Raw genomic sequence first — 11,212 nt, forward strand, 5'->3', positions numbered from 1 at the left:
TTGCGACATATGGCTAGTTTCCTGAATCGGGTCACAAGTGCTGAAAATGTTCCAAAGCCAATACACTATGCTGCACCATTCCCAGAAAGTTTTGGGAAGGTTTTATGAAAAATAACCATAGGAAAACCATGCATTCACCAAGCTCTAAGAAACATATGGTTCTCAGAACATTATGTGGTAGCTGGGAACTGTTCTAACAACAGCTAACTAATGCTTTCAGTGAGAGTAAAGTCGAGAGTATTGTCTATGCATATTGAGTGGTAGCCGGTTGGTGGATGGCAGGCATGGAGACCGAGTAGTGATCTTGAACTTGACAGAACCGAAAACCACCGACTCTGCCCAACATAATGTGTTTGTGCTAAGTTGTAGAAAACACCATTTGTTTTCCCAAACTGTGACAACATCAACATTTTTGAAGGGGGGAGGTGGGTGGGCGGTCCATCTGGCTCTAGGGCATGTCCTTGTCGAGGAGGGTGGTTAGGGGACGCAGCTTGGACATTCTCAAGGAGCGAGGCGACAGATGCCAAAAAATAAAAAACAAACACAAAACAAAACTTAAGAAGGGGTATGTGCGTCGGCATGCAGGGGCTACAGCTGGAAACCGAGGGTGGCATATCCTTGACGCCGCATGTCATCCCCTGATGAAAGAGAGAATGAAAGAAGGTGTGTGTTTGTGAAGTCTGTGTGTACATGTTTGTGTGTGTCTGTGTGTAGATATTAGTGTATGAGTGTGTGTACCTGCACATCTCTGTGTGAGGTTGGTAGAAATTTCCGCTGCCTCAGCTTCATGAGTGTGTGTGTGTCGCCGAGGGGCCCCAGCCCTGGCTCCAGATAGATCAGCCAAGCTATGTCCACTCAGCACTTCCCCTGCCCACCGGTAAATTAGCCCAACAGAGCAATATGCCACACCTCTCACCCGTCTCTTTTGCACGCAATTGTTCATACCCTTGAGAGAAGTGTGTATGTGTGTCTTTGTACTCCTATTGTTAGTTAGGAAGATTTCATCAGCCTTGCTGCAAGAGACAGAAAAAGAAAGATTTCATTGTGTACTACCTTAGCCATGAACGTACAGTGAGCTCCAAAAGTATTGGGACAGTGACACGTATTTTGTTGTTTTGCATGTGGATGCTACCATGATTACGGATAATCCTGAATGAATCGTGAATAATGATGAGTGAGAAAGTTACATAGGCATAAATATCATACCCCCCAAAAATAGTAACCTCCCCTAATATTGTAATGGTGAGAGGTTAGAATGTCTTGTGGGTATGATATTTGTGCGTATGTAACTTTCTCACAAATCATTATTCACGATCAATTCAGGACAATCAATAATCATGGTAGTATCCAGATCACAAGCAGACGGTGGCACCTTAATTGGGGAGGATGGGCTCATAGTGATGGCTGTACCGGAATATGTGGAATGTTATTTAACACATCAAACACATGGTTTCCATGTGTTTAATACCACTCCATTAACTCATGTCCAGCCATTATTACGAGCCTTCTTCCCTTCAGTAGCATCCTATGTTCCACATTAATGTAGAAGTATTTAGAAACATATTCTATTCCAATTTACAATAAAAGTGTAAAATGACACAATGCATTATTTACCATTCCTTTCTAAATAATCTGAAACACAACCAAAACAAACAGCAAATGCATCTGACAAGTTTGTAGAGTCACAACGTTGATGTAATCAATGCGTGCCAGGAATATGGGACAAATACTAAACCTTTGACTACTTGAATACATATTTAAGTGAATTGTTCGAAATATTTTTGGTCCTCTGAAATGGGAGACTATGTAAAAAAGTGCTATAATATCTAAACGATTCACCTGATCTGGATGAAAATACCCCCAAATTAAAACTGTTAGTCCGCTATTTAACCTGATAGTCATTGTATCATTTAAAATTCAAAGTGCTGGAGTACAGAGCCAAAACAACACAACATGTCACTGTCCCAACTATTTTGGAGACAAACCTTTTGTATGTATGTGAACCCTTTGGAATTTCATGGATTTCTGCATAAATTTGTCATCAAATTTGATCATATCTTCATCTAAGTCACAACAATAGACAAACATAGTGTGTTTAAATGAATAAGACAAATTATTATATTTTTCTTGTCTATATTGGACACATAATTTAAACATTCACAGTGTAGGTTGGAAAAAGTATGTGAACCCCAAGTCAGGAGTCAGCTAACCTGGAGTCCAACCAATGAGACAAGATTGGAGATGTTGGTTAGAGCAGCCTTGCCCTGTAAAAAACACTCACAGAATTTGAGTTTGCTATTCACAAGAAGCATTGCCTGATGTGAACCATGCCTCGAACAAAAGAGATCTCAGAAGACCTAAGATTAAGAATTGTTGACATGCATAAAGCTGGAAAGGGTTACAAAATTATCTCTAAAAGCCTTGATGTTCATCAGTCCGTGGTAAGACAAATTGTCTATACATGGAGAAAGTTCAGCACTGTTGCTACTCTCCCTAGGAGTGGCCGTCCCGCAAAGATGACTGCAAGAATGCTCAATGAGGCTAAGAAGAATCCTTGAGTGTCAGCTAAAAACGTACAAAAATCTTTGGAACATGCTAACATCTCTGTTGACGAGTCTACGATATGTAAAAGACAAAACAAGAATGGGGTTCATGGGAGGACACCTCGGAAGAAGCCACTGCTGTCAAAAAAAAACATTGCTGCATGTCTGAAGTTTGCAAAAGTGCACCTGGATGTTCCACAGAGCTACTGGCAAAATATTCTGTAGACAGATGAAACTACAGTTGTGGTTTTTGGAAGGAACACACATAAATTTGTGTGTTGAAAAAACGGCACCGCACACCAACATCAAAACCTCATCCCAACTTTAAAGTATGGTGGAGGGAGCATCGTGGTTTGGGGCTGCTTAGCTGCCTCAGGGCCTGGACAGCTTGCTATCATCAATGGAAAAATGAATTCCCAAGTTTATCAAGACATTTTGCAGGAGAATGTTAGAATCTGTCCACCATTTGAAATTCAACAGAAGTTGGGTGATGCAACAGGACAACGACCCAAAACACAGAAGTAAATCAACAATAGAAGAAAATATGCCTTCTGGAGTGGCCCAGTCAGAGTCCTGACCTCAACCAGATTGAGATGCTGTGGCAGGACCTCAAGAGAGCAGTTCAAACCAGACACACCATGAATATTGCTGAACTGAAACAGTTTTGTAAAGAGGAATGGTCCAAAATTCTTCCGGACCGTGCAGGTCTGATCCGCAACTACAAAAAACGTTTGGTTGAGGTTATTGCTGTCACAGGAGGGTCAACCAGTTATTAAATCCAAGGGTTCAAATACTATTTCCACACTGCACTATGAATGTTTACAAGGTGTGTTCAATAAAGACATGAGCTGTCACAAACGTCGTCACGGAAATGACAGGACCAAGGTGCAGCGTGGTTAGCGTACATTTCTTTTAATGTTATAAATGTCGCCAACAAAACAAGAAATACCAAAAACGACCGTGAAGCTGTCTAGGGCTATACAGGCCACTAACACAGACAACTACCCACAACTAAGGTGGAAAAACAGGCTGCCTAAGTATGATTCCCAATCAGATACAACGATAGACAGCTGTCTACACCCTGGCCTAACCAAAATAGAGAATAAAAGCCTCTCTATGGCCAGGGCGTGACATGAGCACGTATAATTGTTTTTGTCTTATTAGTTTAAGCAGACTGTGTTTGTCTATTGTTGTGACCTAGATGAAGTTCATATACAATTTTATTACGAATTTATGCAGAAATCCAGGTATTCCAAAGGGTTCACATACTTTTCTTGCCACTGTACATATCAATGCTTTGTTGCTGAACTATTATTTTTTTTACCCTTTTTTTTTTACATGATATCCATTTGGTAGTTACAGTCTTGTCCCATCGCTGCAACTCCCGTACGGACTCAGGAGAGGCGAAGGTCGAGAGCCGTGCGTCCTCTGAAACACGACCATGCCAAGCCGCACTGCTTCTTGACACACTGCTCACTTAACCCTGAAGCCAGACACAACAATGTGTCGGAGGAAACACGGTACAGCTGGCGATCAAAGTCAGCGTGCATGTGCCTAGCCCAGCACAAAGAGTCGCTAGAGCTTGATGGGACAAGGACATCCCAGCCAGCCAAACCTTCCCCTTACCCGGACAACGCTGGGCCAATTGTGCGCCGCCTCATAGGTCTCCCGGTCACGACCAGCTGCGACACAGCCTGGGATCAAACCCGGGTCTGTAATGACGCCTCTAGCACTGCGATGCAGTGCCTTAGACCGCTGCGCCACTCGGTAGGCTGTTGCTGATCTATTCTATAGTTAAAATGTGAGTCTCTAATATGGTGAGTGTGAATCATAAACCGATATGTAGACCTTGTAGGGAAGTTGCAATGTTGACATACCAACTGCAGATGTTCACAGTGTCCTTGAGTGAGAATTCATTACTGGAGGAAAAGTGTAGTTTGTGGATAAAGTTTTAAATGAAGTGGATATTTGGGCTCCTGTGGTGGGCTCCGGTACGGTGGCCCACTGGGCCCAGTGGGTGGTGGGTTTAATGAGGCCACAAAATAGCTCCAGTGTAAAGCATCTATGCCCACAACTACACCTCCGGTCTAGGCCACAGATGATGAACCAGGTGGAGTTGAGTGGAACATGGATGTTGTAATCTATGATGGACCACGGTGGTACATCAGATGAATGGAGCGTTTGTGGACAGTTGGAGCCCCAGCCCAAAGCTCTGGCAGGCAGGAACACAGGTGACAATCTCCCCCTGTGCTGATCAGCCCTGTCTGGGTTCTGTCAACCACAGCTGTCTGACCACAGCTGGGCCTGATTGTCCAAATACCCAGTGCAGAGGATGCAGTGTTAGCACAACAGGATATGCATGTCTTTTTTAACAGTTTTCCCATAGATGTGTCATGACACCTCCATTGGATTGCCAATAATCAATATCGCTAGAACATTGATGGCGTTAAAGTGCATTTACAGTAACACATCCCTACTGTATGTATTGCATTTCATAAAGAGCATATAGTAAGGGCATCCTGGTGCATTGTCCTCTTACCACCTCCAATCCTTTAAAGGAAGGATAAACAGTAACTATAGTCAAACTATTGAACAGGCAGAAAACCAGACTCTCTGAGAGTTTTTTTAATCAAATGTAGCCCTTATTTTAACAGGTAAGTTGACTGAGAACACATTCTCATTTACAGCAACAACCTGGGGAATAGTTACAGGGGAGAGGAGGGGGATGAATGAGTCAATTGTAAGTTATGGATATTCAACTGATACATGCTTTCATGCATGACCAAACAGCCTCCAAGAGGATCTGTATGCACTCCCACCTTGCGGTGGAGTCCACACAGCTGCTTCTTAGCTTACGAGCATATACATCAAAAGGAAACACATTCCCTTTCCCGAAAACTGCTGAGCACCTGCAGGTTCTGCTATTGATACTTACCCCCAGATCAATCGCCCCGGCCGTCCAACCTCTAACTTAAATTGGACTAAAAAGCCACAAGCGCCACAGTACATGGTTATTTCCTCTTGAGCTCTGTGTGGTTCAGATTCGCGGGGAGAGTATGTCCTGCGTGTTGAGATTGGAAAGGGCACACAATATGTATTGCAAGAGCAAGGGAAGACAACTGCTGCCCTGGGTTTGGGCCGAGACATAATTTAACTTTCGCCGCAACCAATCACGTTTGCCCAGCCTTGGCGGCGGAGCGGAGGGGCAGGCCTCCTTCATGAGCTCAAATAGTAATTTCATTGACTCTCGGAACACATGGTTAAGGAATACATATATGAGAATATTGGAATCCAAAGGGCATTCATAGGAACTTGTAAGCACCGTGGGAGAAAATGTACTGCCGGCTGCCGGCTGATGTGTTCTGGGGGAAATATAATTTTACATTTGTATGCAGAGGGAAGTACTGTACGGCACTCTCTCACTGCAGCATGTAGACTCGATATGATAAAGAAGCAATGCGATATGCTATAGACCTTAGTTCTTTTTGCCCTAGATATTATTCCTTGGTTCTCCTTATTCCCTTCACATGTGCCTTTCTGTCTTCTGCTCAGTCTACACCCTCCCTTTTAGTTAGGCTGGATACTGTTGTTCAATTCTTTATGCCTGCTGGAAAGCCCATGGCCAATTTAATACCATTTATCTGGTCCTTTAGCATATCAAATGCCTTCTGTCAGAGGTCGTTTGCATATTCTCTTGTCTTGCTTAGAGAGTGTTCTCCGTTGATATATGGATGAATACTGAAGGTGCTGTTTGAATGCTAAAGAAAGGAAGGCCAAGGAAGAGCCTCCTTGATAATTATGAACTTGGCTCAATAGTGGGTTTTGTGTTGTGGAAGAAACCACTTTTTAAGTTTCATATTTCAGTCATTTAGCCAGTTAATAAAGAATGAGAGGGCTACACATGCAGAGGTTTGGTCGCTATGCTGTTATGACTTAGATTATTTCCACTGTCACTTTCTAAATGGCCAGGGATAAGGCACTAACTGGATGACAACTCATTAGTGGAGGCTTGTGAGTTAATCTAAGTGCCTTATACGATTGTCATTAAATATAAAAGACCCTCAACTGAGCAGGGGGACAATTATTTTGCCTCTAACAGAGGCATTTTAGCCGACAATTCTTCTCATGTTGTGATTAGAGCCTAATGACAAACGAAAAAACACGTTACTCATTTTCTGCTGATTTCTGTTTGAATGGGGCCAAGTTGAGAAATTAACCATGGATTTCAACTCGATTGATTGCTGGTAGATTCGTTTTGGGAGGGGGAAACGTTTCTGTCATTCTGCCAATAGGATGGGCATCCATTCTCTATTTTCACAGCCCTTTCCACGTCCGAGATTGGCCATTTTGCGCCATAATCCTGCCACTGCATCGGCACTGTTTATGATTGATATTTTGATTTACACTTGGCCTGGGATTTTATGAAGGCTTGAAATGTCTCCCCGTGGCCCACCACAAAGCACCCCAGATGAATTGGAGGGGGAATGCGGACGCTACGCTGAATGCTGAATTCTGAATGCTGCTGAAATTACACAACAAACAAAGTATTTGTTGATGGTTGGTGTAGTAGAGTGGAGCGGAGGTGAAGCATGGCGGTGGAACGGCACTCAGGCGGCCCATCGGGTCCACAGCTGTTCCTGGTGAGATAGCAGCCCCCAATCTCCCCCAACGACATAGCCCGTCACTATTAACTCCTATATAATGGACTAGACTGACACGTATCACTGGGCACTCACTCACACGGTGTTGTTTTGAACCCATTAACATTGTGCCTCTGGTTTATCTCAGCTGGTTTGGTTTGGTGGGGAGTTGTAGAAATAATCAAGATCTTATGAGGAGGATCAGGAGTAATTTTTTTGTCTTACTATTTGATGGCGCCAACTAAACTGACTTTTTGGGAGATAAAGAAAGATTTTATCTAACAAAATGACACTACATGTTATAGCTGGGACCCTTTGGATGAAAAATCACAGGAAGATCGCTATTTGTGAATTTATGAAACCTGTGTCGGTGGAAAAATATTTTATTATTGGGCGCCGTCCTCAAACAATCAAATGGCATGCTTTCGCCGTAAAGGCTACTGTAAATCGGACAGTGCAGTTAGAATAACACGAATTTAAGCTTTCAACCGATATAAGACACTTGTATGTACCTACATGTTTAATATCCATAATTTTTATGATTATTTATTTGAATTGCGCACCCTCCAGTGTCACCGGAAGTTGTCCCCGCTAGCGGGACACCTAGCCCTAAGTGACGATGTTGACAAATGCTTTACTGAGTAAGGTCACTCCTATAGAATTCCATGGTCACTCCCAGTAAGGCAAACTTTGAATGGTTGATATCCCGGGCTAATATGTGCTGTGTTCGCAAAAGCCTGGGGACGGCGTTACAGCAGGAAACACTTACCTTGATGAAAGTGTCTTTCTTCTGGAACCAAGTTATATATGTTAATCAGTACACAAACACAACAAAAAAGAGCCATACCGTGCGGTGCTGGGCCCAGTCAGGTATTTGACACATTCACCCACTTCCCCACTGAAAGATAAGCCCCAAAATGTTGGCACCATTGTAACAGGTTATAATCAAGCCCTGGTCTCCAGCATGGGAACAGAAGAGGAATACCTGGTGCGGTAGTCTCAGGTTGGACTACTGCAAATCATCTTGGTTCTGACACACACAGACACAAACGCACACTTTGCAGGTCCATCAACCCATTTAAATACATCTAACACCCTACAGTAACATGTGGATCATGAGAGAACCTTCATACATCAGCAGAACATTAACTCTACGGGATCGGTGTCCCTAAACCGGGACCGTTGTTGCTCAATACGCAATAATGTGACTTGAAAGCATTGTATTGTGGTGGTTAATTTCTTAACTTCTTATGGCTGCAGGGACAGTATTGAGTAGCTTGGATGAAAGGTGCACAAAGGTGCCCAGAGTAAACTGCCAACTCCTCAGTCATAGTTGCTAATATATGCATATTATTATTAGTATTGGAGAGAAACCCCTCTGAAGTTTCTAAAACTGTTTGAATTATGTCTGTGAGTATAACAGAACTCATATGGCAGGCAAAAACCTGAGAAAAAATCCAAACAGGAAGTGGAAGTTCTGAGGCTGGTGGATTTTCAACCAAGATCCCATTGAAATCACAGCGAGATATGAATGGGTTTGCACTTCCTACGGCTTCCACTAGATGTCAACAGTCTGTAGAACTTTGTCTGATGACTCTACTGTGAAAGGGGGACCGAATGAGAGGAGAATTAGTCACGTCTGCCATGAGGTGACCATTCTTTGACCATGCGCGTTCACATGAGAGGGAGCTCCGTTCCATCGCTGATCTGAAGTCAATGTAAGTCTCCGGTTGGAACGTTATTCAAGATTTATGTTAACAACATTCTAAAGATTGATTCAATACATCGTTTGACATGTTTCTACTGACTGTTACGGGAACTTTTGGACATTTCGTCAGGTTTTAGTGAACGCGCTTCGTGACTTTGGAATTGTTTACCAAATGCGCTGGTTTGATACATTCACCTTTGAAGGTAAATAATGTACTTACATTCAGTGATCTTGCTCTGATTTGTCATCCTGGGGGTCCCAGTTGTAAAAAGTAGGATCCTATCTTAATATATGGCATGTATCTTGCATTTCAATGATTGAAAAAAAAGCATGTTTTTTGGTTTGTACTATCTTTTACCAGATCTAATGTGTTACATTCTCTGACATTCATTTCACATTTCCACAAACTTCAAAGTCTTTTCAAATGGTATCAAGAATATGCATATCCTTGCTTCAGGTCCTGAGCTACAGGCAGTTAGATTTGGGTATGTCATTTTAGGCGAAAATTGAAAAAAAGGGTCAGATCCTTTAACCTATTTATTTACACTTTATGTAGTGTCCTGCAATATTTTGTTTGAAGTGAGACACCTTCAGTCATTCATAACACATCAATAAAGACTCTATATTGCATCATTCTGTATTTACTATAAAGTCAGACCCATTTGGTAATTTGTAACACATACTTAAATGCCTTGTAACATATGACACTGTACTTACTATAAAGTCAGAAACCTTTGGTCATGAATAACCATCAGTGGAAAAAGTACCCAATTGTCATACTTGAGTAAAAGTAAATATACCTTAATAGAAAATGACTCAAGTAAAAGTGAAAGTCACCCAGTAAACTCCTACTTGAGTAAAACTCTAAAAGTCTTTGGTTTTAAATATACTTAAGTATCAAAAGTAAATGTATGAATCATTTCAAAGTCCATATATTTAGCAAACTAAACAGCATCTTTTTTTTTAAATTCATGGACAGCCATGGACATGCTCCACACATAATTTACAAATGAAGCATGTGTTTGGTGACTCCACCAGATAAGAGGGTGTAGGGATGACCAGGGATGTTCTTTTGAACATGTGTGTGTGAATTAGACAATTTTATTGTCCTGCTAAGCATTCAAAATGTAATGAGTACTTTTGGTTGTCAGGGAAAATGTATGGAGTAAAAAGTAAAAGTACATCATTTTCTTTAGGAATGTAGTGAAGTAAAAGTAAAAGTTGTCAAAAATATAAATAGTAAAGTAAAGTAAAGATACCCCTAAAAACTACTTAAGTAGTACTTTGAAGTATTTTTTACTTAAGTACTTTACACCAATGTTAATAACACATACATAAAGGCTTCATCTGGCCCACATCTGGCCTGATTTCGGCATGCCAATCTAAAACTGCTGACCCAGGTCTGGCAGCCGGATCCGGTCCGAGTCCGAAATGAATGACGATACAGACTAGGCCCGTGTCATTCTTCCCAGAACTTGAATCCTATATTGAGCCAAAGTAGCCATTTTAGGGCCAGAATCGACCCAGCAATGGCCCAAATCCACTGTATTCTACCCCGCTCCACACTACAAAAAATATTATATTAAATATAGGTAGTAGTATTACATTAAATGTACGTAGCACTATTGCAGCTATCACCCGAACTATGAACAACATAAACATAAAAAATTCATGACATTTTCTCATTTTAAAACGATTTAAATCGTTGAAATTGTCACCACCTGATCTATTTCACCTGTCCTAGTGCTTGTCTCCACCCCCTCCAGGTGTCACCCATCTTCCCCATTATCCCCTGAGTATTTAAACCTGTGTTTTCTGTGTGTCTGTGCCAGTTCATCTTGTATGTTCCAAATCAACCAGTGTATTTTTACCGTGCTCCGGCCTTTTCTATTCTCTTTTGCTAGTCCTCCCGGTGTTGACCCTTTCCTGTTTTCTGGACTCTGTATCCACATGCCTGACCTTTCTGCCTGCCCTGACCTCGAGCCTGCCTGCCACACTGTACCTCCTAAACTCTGAACTGGTTTTGACCTTTGGCCTGTCCACGACCATTCTCGTCTACCCCTTTTGGATTATAAATAAATATTAATGACTCAAACCATCTGCCTCCCGTGTCCGCATCTGGGTCTCACCTTGTGCCCTTATAGAAATTGACTTTGTGTGGGTGTCATCCCTCAACAGTATGTACAGAAGCATAGATATATCCCAATACATGTCACTAGAAAACAGATTTAACTTCTTATGGCTGCAGGGGCAGTATTGAGTAACTTGGATAAAGGTGCCCATTTCAAACGGCCTCGTACTCAATTCTTGCTCGTACAATA

General features: G+C 42.0%; 1 pseudogene; it reads right to left on the minus strand.

The window, feature by feature from the left end:
* The window catches only part of LOC139023826 (piggyBac transposable element-derived protein 4-like), a 350,862-nt pseudogene that overhangs the window by 219,853 nt on the left and 119,797 nt on the right, over positions 1 to 11,212 (minus strand).

The sequence above is a fragment of the Salvelinus sp. IW2-2015 genome, linkage group LG37, assembly GCF_002910315.2.
Source record: "Salvelinus sp. IW2-2015 linkage group LG37, ASM291031v2, whole genome shotgun sequence".
Lineage (NCBI taxonomy): Eukaryota > Metazoa > Chordata > Actinopteri > Salmoniformes > Salmonidae > Salvelinus > Salvelinus sp. IW2-2015.